General features: G+C 38.0%; 1 long non-coding RNA gene across 1 annotated transcript in view; it reads right to left on the reverse strand.

The window, feature by feature from the left end:
* Positions 1-9,193: 9,193 nt before the first annotated feature.
* LOC139128101 (uncharacterized) overlaps positions 9,194-15,383 on the reverse strand; it is a 50,041-nt gene continuing 43,851 nt past the window's right edge. Inside the window, exon 3 of the long non-coding RNA XR_011551186.1 lies at positions 9,194-9,294. This is a non-coding gene — a long non-coding RNA (uncharacterized lncRNA). The remainder of the gene's footprint in view (positions 9,295-15,383) is intronic.

Consider the following 15,383-nt stretch of genomic DNA (forward strand, 5'->3'; position numbering starts at 1 on the left):
AGTGTATTGGCAATATTCGAAAACACACCGGTACAAAATGTAATGCAGCTCTCCTATAGTTATGTGTCAATTAATCAATTTTCGTCGCAAGTCACATCAATTTTAACAAAGTTGAACTCACAAGAGAGTGTCGTCTGCTGACTGCACATATTTGTCATATAATGAGCGACATTTGCGATGGCAACCCTAACAAATCGAAACGAGAGCATTTTGCTAAATATTATGATCTTAGTTGTCCGCGGATTATAAGATTATAAAGTTGTTATAAAACGTGCCTGTCTATAGAATTCTTTGGAAGTCTTGATCGCTTACGTCGTACAATGATTCATAATAAACTGGACAAGTAGAATTCGGACGTCCGTCAATTCTAAATCTCTCATGCAGGATTTTTTTACTTAATCAGGCAGTCTGGTATAGACCATCTTGTAAAACGCTCCATCTCTATATACTCGCTAACTCTTAGCAATTGGAATGCTATGCCTGGGAAAACAATACGAAAAGTTCAGACATGTCGCCATACGGTATATTTTCTATACACTTCGGGGGAAGAACAAAATATAAAAAGCTTCATACTTCATAATTGATTTATTGGTAATATAAACAGATGAAAGTCGATGTACATCAGCTCTCCTCAACTTTATTACATTTTGACTGTATTTTGGATAGTGTGCGGTTGTTGGTGTACTCTTTACATGTAGCTACCGAGGGACACATCTGACTGCGTTTCCGCTGTATATCGTAAATGTTCTTGTTCTGTACAAGTTTACGAGCATTTTGTCTCGCCAGTCGTTAATAACCCGTTCCAAACGCCAATCATGTGATTTTACCCACCAGCAAACAAACAAAATCTGCCACACATCCAGTTAAAATATTTTTTCACTGCCCTTAAAATATCCACTGCCATTAAAAAATAAAACGATTCCCCTGCCCCTTTTCGATGAACAGCTCCGTTGACTACCTGTACCTGAAAATTTAGCGTTCTTTCAACTGTCACTATGGGTCTGGTCAGTTTCTTCGGCCTGGGGGATCCCAGGCTATGGAATTTTACCCGAATAACCGCCGTCACCCACAAAATGGAGTGGCAATGAAATTAACAAATCACACAAATTGCGTAACTTCTCACCCGTAGGATGGGTCCGTTAGAGACTAGTGACAACTGCTTCTGAGAATTAGTCTTTGACTGTTGAGAAGATTTGCGGTCATGTAACGTCTCTTGTCTTACCAATCAGATATTGTTCATTTATATGTTTATCATCAAGGGGAGGCGTTAGAATCTAGTTTCGCCTTACAGAAGTTTAGCTATGTTTTGTTGATCCTTTGACAAAAATGCTATCGGCGCGTGTCATGGGACCGCAAAGTCATGCAAACACGTGCTTTGATGCAAATACTGTATTGCTGATGCGTCAGTTTTCGGTGCGGAGCTAAATCGTGGCGATCAACAGTGCTCAGTGAACGATGGCTTGAAGCAGGGGACCTGGGCGATCTTCACCGCTCCTAAATTAAAGGCTGTTTTTTTCAGTGAAAACCGACTGTTTTGGAGAATGCCCGAAATGTCACCACCATTATCGTTTCACCTCTTTGACACTGATAATACTCGCACCATACACCATAGGCGAAAGAAATCAGTCCCTGGGGTAGGGAGGGGGGTTTATTTGTGCAACGGTTTACCTTATTTTATTTTATTAATTTTGACTGTGATATTCAAATAAAGTTCAACTCCAAACCATCTGACTGCTTTCTTGATCATCGAAATCTTTATTTGAAATACCACAGTCAAAATTAATAAAATTACTTTTATTAATTTTACCACAGTCAAAATTAATAAAATTACTTTTATTAATTTGACTGTGGTATTTCAAATAAAGATTTCGACTCCACACCGTCTGACTGTTTTATATATTACCCGACAAGTCCTTATCTCCTCTCCAACGTGTGTATACACCATTGTAATTGCTCCGAAAACATTGCCAACTTGCTAATCCGTTGTCGGTATCAGCAGATTAAGTGATTGAGTCAACACCACAGCCGCCCTACACATGTGGGACGAATGTGGTGTTGACGTAATTAATAAGCCAATCCGCTGATACGCTGATACAAGTTGGCAATGTTTGCGCAGCAATTAGAGTGGTATGTGCACTGGTTGAAGAGGAGATAAGGACGTTGGAAACACAGTCAGACAGTTTGGATTCGAAAGCTTTATTTGAAATATCACAGTCAAAATTAATAAAATCAAATAAGGTAAACCGTTGCACAAAAAACCTCCCACCCCGGGGACTTTCATCTGCCCCTTGTGCATACACAATGAACCATTAATTACAACACCGTCCCTCCACCTAGGTGGGTGGAGGGACGGTGATTACAACATCGCTTCAACCCGTGAAAACGACAGGTTGAAATCTCATTTCACATGCATATGTGCAAATCCAAAGCCAAGACGGCTTCATTTAGATGCAAATGAACGAAGGGTGCAGTTGCTAATCATAATATCAAACAAAGGACAGCCGACTTCTAAGAATACCTAACATTAAACTATTTCCCCATCGATCTGCGTATCATAATATGAAAAAGTTCTCTGGGAAGGAAATCAATTCTATAATTTTAGCGTAACATTACGGTGTTTTTGTCCAACAGTAAAACCATATACAGAAACAAAGCCTGTGGTTAAAAATGAGCTTACGCGGACCACGGTCCCTTGGTGGAGGGACTGTGCACGGACAAGTACAATGAGACATACACTGATTTTCTTGATTTCGTTAATGCTTTCCTCTGACTAATTTTTCTTTGATTTTTTCCTTCTGAGTCCGCCAGTAGAATTGAAAGCCATCTAGTCGATCGACACCCGTGACACACTTGTCAGATGTTATCTTCGATACCTCTAATGTCCGATGCAACATTCTCTTCGACAAGCTTGCTTGACTTATTCTACCTGCAACTTAAAACTTATAGTGATTTTGTAGCTCATTCCACTGTCATTCTTTACTATTTTGCGTAGTATTTGATAGCCGGTACGTTCTCTCGATACCTCGACACACTTGTCCGACAATCTCTCAAATGGGTTATTTCTCCGGGAATATATTGGCTATCAAATGCGGACCTGTGAACTTTTATCTCATTTTTGTACTAAATTGAACTGACTTGGCTACAATGTTTGTCGGCTGAAATATTTTTTTCATGATTGTTTAGAGAGTACACTGGCGCAATGGTAATTGACACGTTTTGTACAAAGAAAACACCGTTTGAAGGACTTCCTCTGCGGGAAAAGCGTACCCGTTTCACACGATCTACATTTATTCACCGTCCCTCCACCCACGGAGGGACGGTGATTTGTTGCATAATTGTTCATGTCAGTGGCTTTTCTGCATTTTGGAAAAAAGTTATGTTTCCATCATTTGTCTTTCACTCGTAGTTCTGACGTCGCGAAGGTCGGACGAATTCTGATCGCATGGTTTAGATGTCAAAGGAAAGTTTCACAAACGGCGATTTTCAGAAATTCTCTCGGATATTTGAGGAAGCCATTAGGCCAATTACCTCACAGCCATGATATAGCTGAATGATCTGGGCCTGACCTACACTTTGACAACTGTAATTACCACGATAAAAATTTGCGTTAAAAAGACTGATAGCTTGTGGAATAAAAGGGTTTGCGTAGCGCTGGCTACCGGTGGCCTCCAGCCAGTCGTTTCAACCCATGTCATTACGATCTCAATTTCCGGCCGCAAGTCACATCGGCATCGTGACCTAAGTCGTTTCAGCATCCCTGTTTCGATTTGTTTTGTTTTGTTTTGTTTTTCTTGTTGGTTTTTTTTTTTGGGGGGGGGCAAACTTATCAGTCATTGACTGACTAGTTGTATTCGTAAGCTTGATTGACCTTTGCCTTCTTACCTTTACTTTTACGTGCATTTTGTTTTTTCTCCAACGGATCCGCCTTCAAGCTTTTGTTTTATCAGCGGCTAGTGCTATCGATAAACTTGTGTCACAGAATTGAAAATGATGTGAAGATATTACTGTGTTTTACCATGTTCCCTGTAAGATAGAACATGCTAGAGGCCGACACGAAACGGCTTGCGGTCGGAATTTACGACTTTATGCCGAAACATCTAGAAATTTAACCCGGAAATAAATGTTAAAATACGTGCCAGGAGGGACCGTGGCCAGTATCATGGCGTTTCCAGTCAGTGGACTTTTTCAGGAATTTCCCAGTTTTCACTGAAGCGCCATTATAAATTGACGAAAGTCCATCATGTGTTTATGATAATTGCTTATTGCATCTGTCTTTGAGGTTGCGGTATTTTGTAAGTATATCATAGTTCCCAGCGATATAAACATTATAGTGCTGGTTTGCTCACAGTGGCAAGAAAATTCATATCATGCAATCGCAGATTCCATCGCGAAACATGAGGTGTCAAGAGGTTAGAACTACATTTACACATAAGTACCAGATACACCTCCATGCTCTATTGTATTTCACATTCAGAACAGGCGTGATCGGCGTTTGCGAAGAAACGCTTTGCGTTGTTCATGTAGTTGTGTGTTGAGGGACTGTCGTTGTACATATGATCGTCAAATTGATAAATTGATGTATAATTAGCGACATTTCCCATAGTATATGTATTCTTGGCAGCTATTCTATTCATTCGAGGAGATTTCAGGGGGATAATTCACTTCACTCATGGAAACACGGTCCCTTGATCGTTCTAAACGTCAGTCGTACCGGCTTACTGTCACTCACAACTTTTTATCCTGTTCGTCCTGTAAAACATCGGAACATCGTTCCGTCGCAACTTACTGAAACCACGGTATTTAGCGGTTCACTGACCTTCAAAAACAGGAACAATTGTTTTCGAAAGTTTGCGTAATATGCCTTTTTTTTCTATAACACGACCCTAACTTACACTAAACTTTTTTTCGCATTTCAAAAATTACTAGTGAACTTTCTTAATTTTATAGTTTTTTTGTGCGTCCCTATTGACCAGCCAGCGTTTTGAATGTAAGTTTCGGGAAACTTATTTTAGGCTCAAATCAAAAGTAGCTCGCGCGCACCTAAGGACAGTAGGTAACGACATCGTCCAATTACTGATCAACGTCCAGCCAGAATTATTGCCACTTCGATCCTGATCATTCTGACCGCCAAGCTGTTTGTGTGAGCAGTCAATCCATGGCTAATTACAAATCAAATCAGAGTGGGTTGAAATGATTCAAAGTTAAGTACATGTATAGTTATGAGGTAAAGAAGGCGCTAGGCGATAATGCGTGCTGGTAGACACTAATGAATGCCATGCTACCGTGCCTCGGAGTGAGAGTTAACACGTTCTTGAACGTACTACATGTAGTACCTAGAATTAGCTTCGCCTTAAAACGTGCGTTAACATGAAGAAAAGGAGTGAAATGAGAATTTCCCTTGTTGGAAGTGACTAAAAAGGGGAATCAATGTGGCCGCGGCAAAACTAGACGTCGAATAACTCCTGTCGAAATGGTCCGGGTGTCCAAGTGAAGCTGGCTACCGTCAGCTTTAGTTACTGGGAAGACTACATATTTACTGGGAGACATTCTGTGCTAAAATTGACCGAGGCTGCTCCACTATTAATGTTCCTTTATATACCAGAACTAAAAGAGTGTGGTCATAGTATTAGTAAGGCACGTAACCGAAGCGATTCATACTTCCCGTGTGTTACCCGAGCGCGTTGCTTATGTAATCACAACGGACAGTGGTGACAATTGCCCCGCCTGTCCACTGACGCCACTCGCTAGCAACTTCGACATAGTTGAGTAACCCTGCTCAAAACCATATTTTCTATCCAGTTTTAGCTCCGTAAACCACAAAAGTGCATGTTAAAGACAACGTAGATCACTATCTTAGCACTATAGTTGAAAATTGCAACGAATCACCCTGCTGAAACGTACATTTGGGCGTATTTGTAGATTCGACGTACACGGCCTGTAACAGCTTAAGTGTGAGATTTAGGATGTGTAAGTTTCTGCCGGTCACAACCCTAGGAAATATAAGCTGGCTTAATCGACGGGACAGGAAGTGGATAAGGCGCGTTTACGTTAGCTTATAAAATCGTAAACGCCCGATTTCATACAGTGATTTAAAGAACTCTCATAATTTTGGATGTATCTGAATCGACGTGATCAAATTTGATAAATCTTGTTATGTACATCGAATGTGCCATGATATGACATTATTGAAAGTCATTCAGCATATTCACTTGCATATTTTATGAACTTTCTTAATTAGGGATATACCGGTATATCTGAATTTACAGCATCAAAATTGACAACAATTGGTATGTACTATATAGAAGATACTATGATATAATATCATTGAAAGACATAAAGCATGTTAATTACAGCCAATGCCTAATTTGCATATTTACTGACTTTCCTCATTCAGGATTGATATCTTGATTTACTTGACCAAAGTTGACGAAACTTGGTAAAGTGAAGATACTTCTGTACAACATTATTTAAAGTCATTAAGCATTTTATTTCAGCCAATTCTTAAATTACATATTAAATGAACTTTCCTAATGACGGATATATGCTGGGATTTTCTTGATCTAAGTTGCCAAACATGCTATGTACCATACATCGATGATACCAGGTTAAAACAATATTGAAAGTCAGTTTGCACTTTCATGTCAGCTAATTCATTATTTGCATATCTAACGAGCCTTCACACTTGGCATTTATACCTTGAGGGACTAGGCCGCAGGCAATTGCACTAGCTATATAAAGTGGTGATACAATGATAGCAGTCAAAGAAATTTATTATTTTATTTCAGCTATTTACATAAAAATTATATATACTTAATGACTTTTAAAATTAATATGTGGTAAATATTATTCATGATATTGATCATTACACGTTTAAGGAATTTGCAAACATGAAGCAAAAATTTAAGTTTACACACAACTGCAATTTTATAATGAAACACGTGAGCATTTCAGTTCATATCTGGTTTAAGGTTGGTCATCAAGCTTGCACTAGAGCCTGTCCCTGTGTTCTCACAGGAAATAATAGGGGGCCAAAAATTGAGGAGTTTCTGTCCTTTAAATAGGAAAATATATATATTACAATTAAACTTGTCGTGGATGGATTGCTCTCAAATGATCTGAAACACAGTAATTGTCCATTAGCAACATATCTATGGCAAGATTTATGTAAATTTCTTGAACATACACAATGTATGAGACAAAAAAGATGACCACGATTTACTGTATCATGTCAATTGAGTGCTGATTTGCATGTATAATGAATTTCGTAATTATGCTTATAGAACAAGAAATACTTCACCGCATTTCATGAAACTTGGTACAGCTGTTGAAGTCATGTTGCTTTAACGTAACAGTGAATAAAGACATTTCTCAGTGTCATGTTAGTCAATTTTTAATTTGCATATTTAATGAATTTTCTTAATAGTTTGATATGTCCAGAAATAAAACATCAAATTTCATGAACTTGGTACAGATGTTAGTCTCAGAGTACTGTAATAGGATGCTATATTCTTTACCAGTATCGTTTAAATTAATGGCTTATTTAAAAACATAATGAATTAGTAGTGTTAGGTTAAATGTCTAAAGGCACTGCATCAAATGTTATGTAGAAAGGTACATATGATAATCTATCGGCGTTATAATATGGTATAGAAACGTTTAACAACATCCTGTCAATTCAGTTGACTTATTTCAGGATCTCTTGTAGTAAGGTTGGCAGGCAAGATTAGCCTTGCGTTTCTACCACCATTGTGTGGACCAATTCCTGTGATGGCGTTCTACCAAATTTTTAGCAGCAATTTAAGTTAATTCCTATATTAGCTTCATTTACTACTTTCAACATTATTTCATTCAGATTTCCTTAGCTTTTTGTACAATATTGTTATCTTAATTGCTGTCAACTAAGTTTTGCTACTAATTCTAACCTTATTATTCTTACACTACTGTTATACCTTACAACCCCCAAATTTTTCAAGAGATGCATAAATGAACACAAACCATTTACAAATGTGTCTTCTGCTATTTTCAATATACGTACATATACATGTCCCTTTCCTTACAAAATTGGGCTTAAAATCGCAATGAGAAAAATAGTCTTTCAGCTATACGTTGCACATTGACGCCGTGGTCTGTCTAATTGACTGTGAGTGGAGTTGTTGATAAATGGCGATTATACTCGTTTAATTCTTGCCTTTTCAAACAAAAAATTCTTGTAGGTTAATCAAACCAAATATTAAGGCAATACTTGGGTTGTGATGACCATGACATCTTTTGTGGCAGAACCAGTGTAAACAGTATATAATTAGTGAGACCGAAACCCTGTTTTATCGCCTTGCAGACTGGTGCACCTGTACTACTGCAGAAACGTGAAATATTACAGAGGCAGCATTGAACACAGGAAATTTTATAGGAAGAATACTAAAAGAATGTGGCGCCCTAAATTGTAAATAATTGTGTCTGAAATACTTTGGCGTTCCTTATAGTACTATACACGAAGAATATGTGTCGACTTTCTCAAGTTGTTATTCACTGTGGCCAAGACGTTACCAAATAATTGGATTACTTCCAATTTGCTATACACAAAACAAACAATGACAGGTATATGCTTGAAGTCGTTTGCATTGTGTCAAAATGTTACTTAAGTTATTGGAAGTAATTTTGAAGAATTGGATCTTTAACAGTTCAAATCTATCAAAAGTGTTTAGTGCCCTTTAGGTGAAAGTTGAAATGTTACAAATTACCCATTAAAACAAGTGTTTTTGAAAACAGAAAGCAGATGAGCTAATTTGCAGCGTAAACCAACATTACTACACTTTCCAATTATCTAAATTTAGTTCCAATCGTGTTCACTAACTTATATATTCTTTGATTTAGGTATAAATTCATTTTTTTCTATATGGCAAACACAATAAATTTCAGGATCTGATTTTAATTATCAAGACACAAGAAAAGTTAATATATTTCCATTTTAAATCCACATAATGATAATGAGTTAATGTCTCTAGTGCAAGATGAATCAAACAATAATACATGGTATATTCTATGTTATGTCAAAGTTAAAAATCTCTGTAAGGATTGTGTTAACATCAAATGAAAAACGGATACTTATACAAGCAGTGTAAATTGTAGTATGTTAACTATGTTCTTACTTATCTGGTATAGGTCTTTCTTGTGCCTAGAATGACGACAGGGGTGATTGCGCAGGTGTTTTGTTACCCTGTTCTTGGCGTCTGTCTTCTTCTGAAAGGTTTTCCATGGAATGCGAGTGTATCGACTTAATCCAAAATAGCAAAAAATCTGAAATCAAAGAGAAAATTCGAACTCTGGATATCGTTTTGTGGGTATTAAATGTAGACTATTGAATAAGTAAGTCATGTACTTCTTTCCTTTCATACACAAATTTAAAGAAATCGAACACAAATGAAATCACATGTAGTTATCAATTTATTTTAACTCTCATACACTTTTCTGAAGCACGGCCTTGTGTCGTTTTTAAAATTTGTTTGCTCATTCATGATACCACATCTACAATTTACCTTGACTCTTTAAGCCCATTTGGTTAGTCATAGGACTTTCCTTATTAAAAATCTGATTAGCGTCAGCCCATTAATAGTGTCGGAATATTCTTATGATAAAGATGTAAAGTTAGTTTCTATCAAGACAAGAATTATTGAACCATTTTCATCACGAAATCTCACTACACTTGCCAACTTGCGTGTGGTGAATGTACAAGAGGGTATGTATCCATACTTGATTTTCGAACATCGATTGACTGACAAAATGCTGCATATACATAAAATAAACTGCAAAGAAAGAAGCAATGTTTTACGAGCATCACTCATAAAATTTGAAAGCGAGCCGTAGGAGCGTAACTGATATAAAGCAAGTGACCCAGGAGCCGATCTCGATATAACTTCGTAGTTTTCTCTTCCGTACCTGAGTGCGTAAGTCATTTCAATTGATATTGAGATAAATTATAATAGCCGTCACGATCAGAATCTGAATTTAGAGTTGTTCAGGGATAGGAGAGGTGGTGTTTTTTCTGTAGGTTCTCGATTGTAAAGCAAGCATTTTGAAGGTTCTTGAAATGTGTCTTGAAACTTGTCATGAACATATGAAATACACTGATATTACAATTATAAAGCTGTTTTTGCAGTTGTAGATAAACGTATTGCTAATTTACATATATAACGAACTTCCCTTATTAGGGATATATATAGGGATTGACAGGGATATATTACTGTATTGACAATAACGTACATAATTTACACAGTTTTACACAATTTACATATTAAAGCAACTTTCGCAATTAGGAATATAAGACTGGAAGGACCCTGAAAAAAGTTATGAACCATTCTTTGTGTATTGATATATTGATTGACAATTATTTCGTATAAGTGAAAGATAGTTTGCATTTTCATGTCAGCTAATTTATAATTTCTATATCTAACGACCTTTACAGTGTGGCATAATCGACTTGAAGGACTTGACCAAAGGCATAAAGAGACAATACAATGGCACAGTCAAAGAAATTTAGTATATTTCTTTCAGCTAATTAAATATCTATTCACTAATGACCTTGAAATTAATTTGTTGCGAATATTGAGCATAACGCTTTTAATGAAGATGGAAGCATGAGGCAAAAGTTAAAATTTACAATATATACTGAAACAAGTGACATTTCATTTCATATCTGGTTGTGAACAGCAAAAGTTACTACATGTCCTTAAACGTATAAAATTTGACATATTTTGACACAGTTTGCGAAGATAAAATCTTGATATGCGGATTGTAACAAAATTGTAGGCATGCACTTTATGTTTTTCATGTTTCTATATATGTTTGTAATGATAAATAATGACAAACTAACGAATGAAAAGTAATTAGGAAACATTTGCTCTTGCTCTGGGATAAAATATATGCGGGAACATGTGCGAAAGACATCAATTAAAAAACGGAATAAAATGTGTAAATGAAGAGTATTTGTAAATTCTTAGGGGAAAGTAATCTCAATGAAGGATCTCCTTTTAAGTGAAATTTTAATCACAATTGAACAAATTACTCTGATGATTATGGTGAATTATCACAATTACTAGGGGCCCAAGCCTTCGGCTTGGTCCCTATTGTTAATTTTTTCAGAATTCAATATTCTTCTTTCTCCTCTTAAACTTCTTCTCCTTCCGGAACCTTTTTGCTCATCTACAACTCAAAAATCGCTTGACGTAAACTTCTCAAACTTGCAGAGCTAATAGATACACATGAGTACTCGTGGATATTAACCAGACCGTTTGATCGGTCATATGACCTGCATTTTTCAAGTATGCCCATCTAAGGCTTCATTGACTTCAAATTTTGTGTGTGGCATGTTTGCCTTCTGCCCTTTCAATTTGACCAAAAAAATTGACATTGAACAATAAGTTTAGGCTTCATATTGGATTTTCTGAAATCTCATTGAAACTCAAATAATCTCCTTCTCATGAAACAGCATGCACAGTGATGTTGGAGTTTGAGCAAGTACTCAAAATACTTATGTCTGCAAAAAACTAATAAAGGAATTCCGTTTAGTTGAGCCGTATGGCGGCCATATTGTAAATCACTTTTTGAGCTCAATATTTGGTACAAAGGTGATGCGATTGATCTTCATGAGTCTATAGGACACCAAAAACTATCACAAATATTTTTGTAATTTTGGATGACCTTTGATCGGTTTTTCACACCCGCATTAAATATGCATATACTTATTTTTTAATTAATTAATGTTTGGGTATTATATCGGATTGAACCACACATACGTACATGTGACTGCAATACAACTGTCAGCCATACTTTTATTCAACAATCCCAGCATGTAATGCAATACTCCACGGTAACTGCCAACGCAAATTCCTACAGCTGAGGGGTCACCAGTCCAAATACTGTTCATACATGACACACAGCCTATAAGCAGTGGTGGTGTCCAAAGACTTTACAAGTGACAAAAAAAAGATTTATAATCTCACGATCTTGATGAAGTGGCATGCCATGATCACATTATTTCTGATAGACAATTATAGCAAAAAACAGCAAAAGACAGCGATAAATTCCAAGCTTAACTGAAACAGTATTTCTTGAAGCTGTTTCAAATCAAACTGTAACACAATATCAGGAGTGACGTTTTGATGATATTTCAGCTTGAACTTATGTTGAATTAAAAAGAAACTTGTCATCATGTTGCTGTTCAACAGCACAGTGTGTTTCTGTAGTTTCTCTCTGAACTGCATACTCGCTTCAATAGCTCTTTTGCTCTATGCCAACTGGAAAAGTACTCTAATCTTGTCAGTACATTGGCATAGTCTTCGTTTGCTTGAGAAGCGAGGACTGTTGCTTCCTTCTTCACTTCAGGACCGTCGATGTCGAGTTCAGGTATTTCTTGGGTTGTCTGCTGCAGATTGCTATTGATGTTAGATTATCTCTCGGGAAGGCAGGTAGATTGTCTCTTAGATGCTGATAGCTCCAATCGTGCAACTGTCATTGTTCTGGTTGGAACCAATCTGGATTTTTCCATGATGAGAGAACTTTCAACTCTGTCTTCATCATCAAAGAGTCATATGTAATTCATTGACTTATACCCATAATGCCTGGCATTGCAGATATGGTGTAATTCTGCTTTTTTCAATTTACTAAGTTGATGGATTGTAACATCTTGGTGTCTTCAAACTTGATGGAAGAAGTATGTCTCTTCTCCATCTTTCCCACTTAATCATGGTGTTTTCTGGTATCGGATCATCCCAGTCGGCACCGTCCTTGCATAGTTCTTGCAGTATGTGTCTGCCTCCGAGAATAAGTGGGGATACAAGTCCGAGGGGATCGTAAACCGAACTTACTGGTCGATAAGATAGCCTCGTCTTAGTCAGTGTGTTTTTCCTTCAGCTGGACTCAAAACTGGAATATGTCAGATTTAACACATCATTGCACACCCAATGTGTGCTCGATCGGTAGATTCTGGCAACAGAGGTCGATGGTTTGTTTGTCTTTAGCTCGTTGTGCCGGAGGAGTACCATCAACGAATTCCTTGTTGTTCAATATGTATTTGTGCAGTTTGAAGCCAGTTCTGTCAGATAATTGTCTGCTGCTCACAATCAGGTTAGTTGCCTCTGATGGCTCACGGATTAACTTCAACCATCATCGATGTAGAAGTCTCTTTTCTAATGAAGTTGGTAGCATCCTTTCCATAAACAGATGTTGTCTTTAGGGTGAAGTTAACACAACCTCGGGAGGACGTTGCTCCATGCAGGTACACTGTCATTCTGTATTCGGTCGGCCCTTGATCAAACATTCCCATTCTCATACAAAAGAAATCTCAGACAATCATTGTGTTTAACGTCGACTTCAACTTGGTGTAACATCACTTCAATGTCACAAGTGAATGCTATAGGTTCTTGTCTCAAGTGACACAAAACTCCGACCAGGTCTTTTGTCAGATCTGGTCCTTGAAGCAGGTTGCTGTTCAGTGTGTCTCTTTGATGTGATATTCAGAGCTGCAGTCGAATACCACTCTTATTTTACTGGTTCTGTCTCAGGCCTCTCAGCTAGGCGACTGATGCCGTATGTTGTGGGTTCGAATCCGATTGAAAACTATCCGTATTTTCTATCCTGGGTCGGTAAACACTGCTGGTGGACAGAATTGTCCCCGAGGTTATCGTTCGCCCAGTTAAAGCGATGAAATTCGTTTCTTCGCTTCGATAAAGTGTGTATGTGCGATGTATGATAGTGAGCATGCGTGCGTGAGTGCTTCACGAACTCTACAACGTGTTGAAAGGTCTCAGTCAGAAAAATGTAACAACTTAGCCGGCTATTGAACCACTCTTTTTTGGGAGTGGAGATTTAGCCGACTGGTTCTGTCTCAGGCCTCTCAGCTAGGCGACTGATGCCGTATGTTGTGGGTTCGAATCCGATTGAAAACTATCCGTATTACCTAGCTTCTTCGGGTGATACATGCCGTGATGTGATGTGATGCGACGGTCTGTCTGTGGCTCATCATCATTTAGTACCTTTTCTGCATACCTTTGTCTATGCTGTCATTCATGAAGGTAATATAATCTGATTCATATTTCTTGTCCTTATCAGTCTATTTTTCATCTAGCCAAGCATTTAACAGCTAAATGTCTGTTATCTTGTTACTTTATTTCATCTTGTATGAATAGAAGGGGAATTTCAAAGTGTCCATCATCTCTTAGGAGGATTCCTTCATGTACCTTTGTCACAAATCATGTGTCATAAACCAACACCTTTTTGTCAAATTTCCCTTCCCTGAAGTCGAGCTCTGTAATTGAACCAATCTTGTTGAGATTGGGGATTGGGCCGAGCGGTTTTGTCTGTGGCTTCTCCGCTAGGTGACTGGGTACCGTACCTTGTGAGTTCGAACCCGATCAAACAAATCACCATATACTCGAACATGTGCTTCACCTTGGCTGGACTGAATTCCTTTGCCTGTGTTCTGAAGGCAAAGTGACACCTTCTTTCTTCTGTATTTACAAGTCTGCATGCACATACACCACTGTAGTTTATTGACTTGTTCACAATACCGATAACAACCCATCCAAGAATAGTCTTGACTGCAAAGGGTGCGTTGTCTTCGCCAAGTATAACATTTTGTCGGCTTTATGGCACAGACATGATTGTACCCGATAAAAAGGCCTATTTCAACATCATTTCTGAATGGAGGCAACTTCTCTTTAAGTCCGTATAGGTGTGACCATTCTCTTAGTATCTGTGATTTTGGAATCTGGTCGTGATTGGCTGGAATGACATTTTGTGTAAACATTAGGCAGGTTTTCTTAGGTTGTGGCATCCAGGTCATTGATGACTAAAGCGTCCATCTTCTTGCATGACACCACAAAATTATCATCGAACACGGTGGATCGTTTCAGTTGTACTTCCAACAACCTTTCACCTTGATTTTGTTCAGGGTATCTTCTGTTATGAAACAGGCGTCAGATCGTGGATCAAGCAAGACACACACAAGTGATTGTGCAGCTGCCGTCGTCATGTAATGTAGGTATACAGGCACAATGAGTGAATAGGAACAATGTTCCCATTCACCCATTTTGCCTCAACATGTGCCAGTTACTCTTTATTGACCTTGAGTCAGTGTGATACTGCCAGTGTGCGAAATTAACGTCGGTCCGACGGTCCGAGACCGACAGATTTCTCGTGGGGCCGAAAGTTTTTAGCAAAATGTCGGTCCTTATGACCGACTGAAATTTGGAATAAATGATGAAAATTTCTCCGTCAAGACCTGTAACAGATGCAGATGATGACTGACTCTGAATCATGTGATTCAGACTTGAATGTTATGCACCTATCAATGTTTTCCACCGTGGGAGTGCGGGGCAACAGGGGATATT

This window comes from Ptychodera flava, unplaced genomic scaffold (assembly GCF_041260155.1).
Source record: "Ptychodera flava strain L36383 unplaced genomic scaffold, AS_Pfla_20210202 Scaffold_43__1_contigs__length_1316584_pilon, whole genome shotgun sequence".
NCBI lineage: Eukaryota > Metazoa > Hemichordata > Enteropneusta > Ptychoderidae > Ptychodera > Ptychodera flava.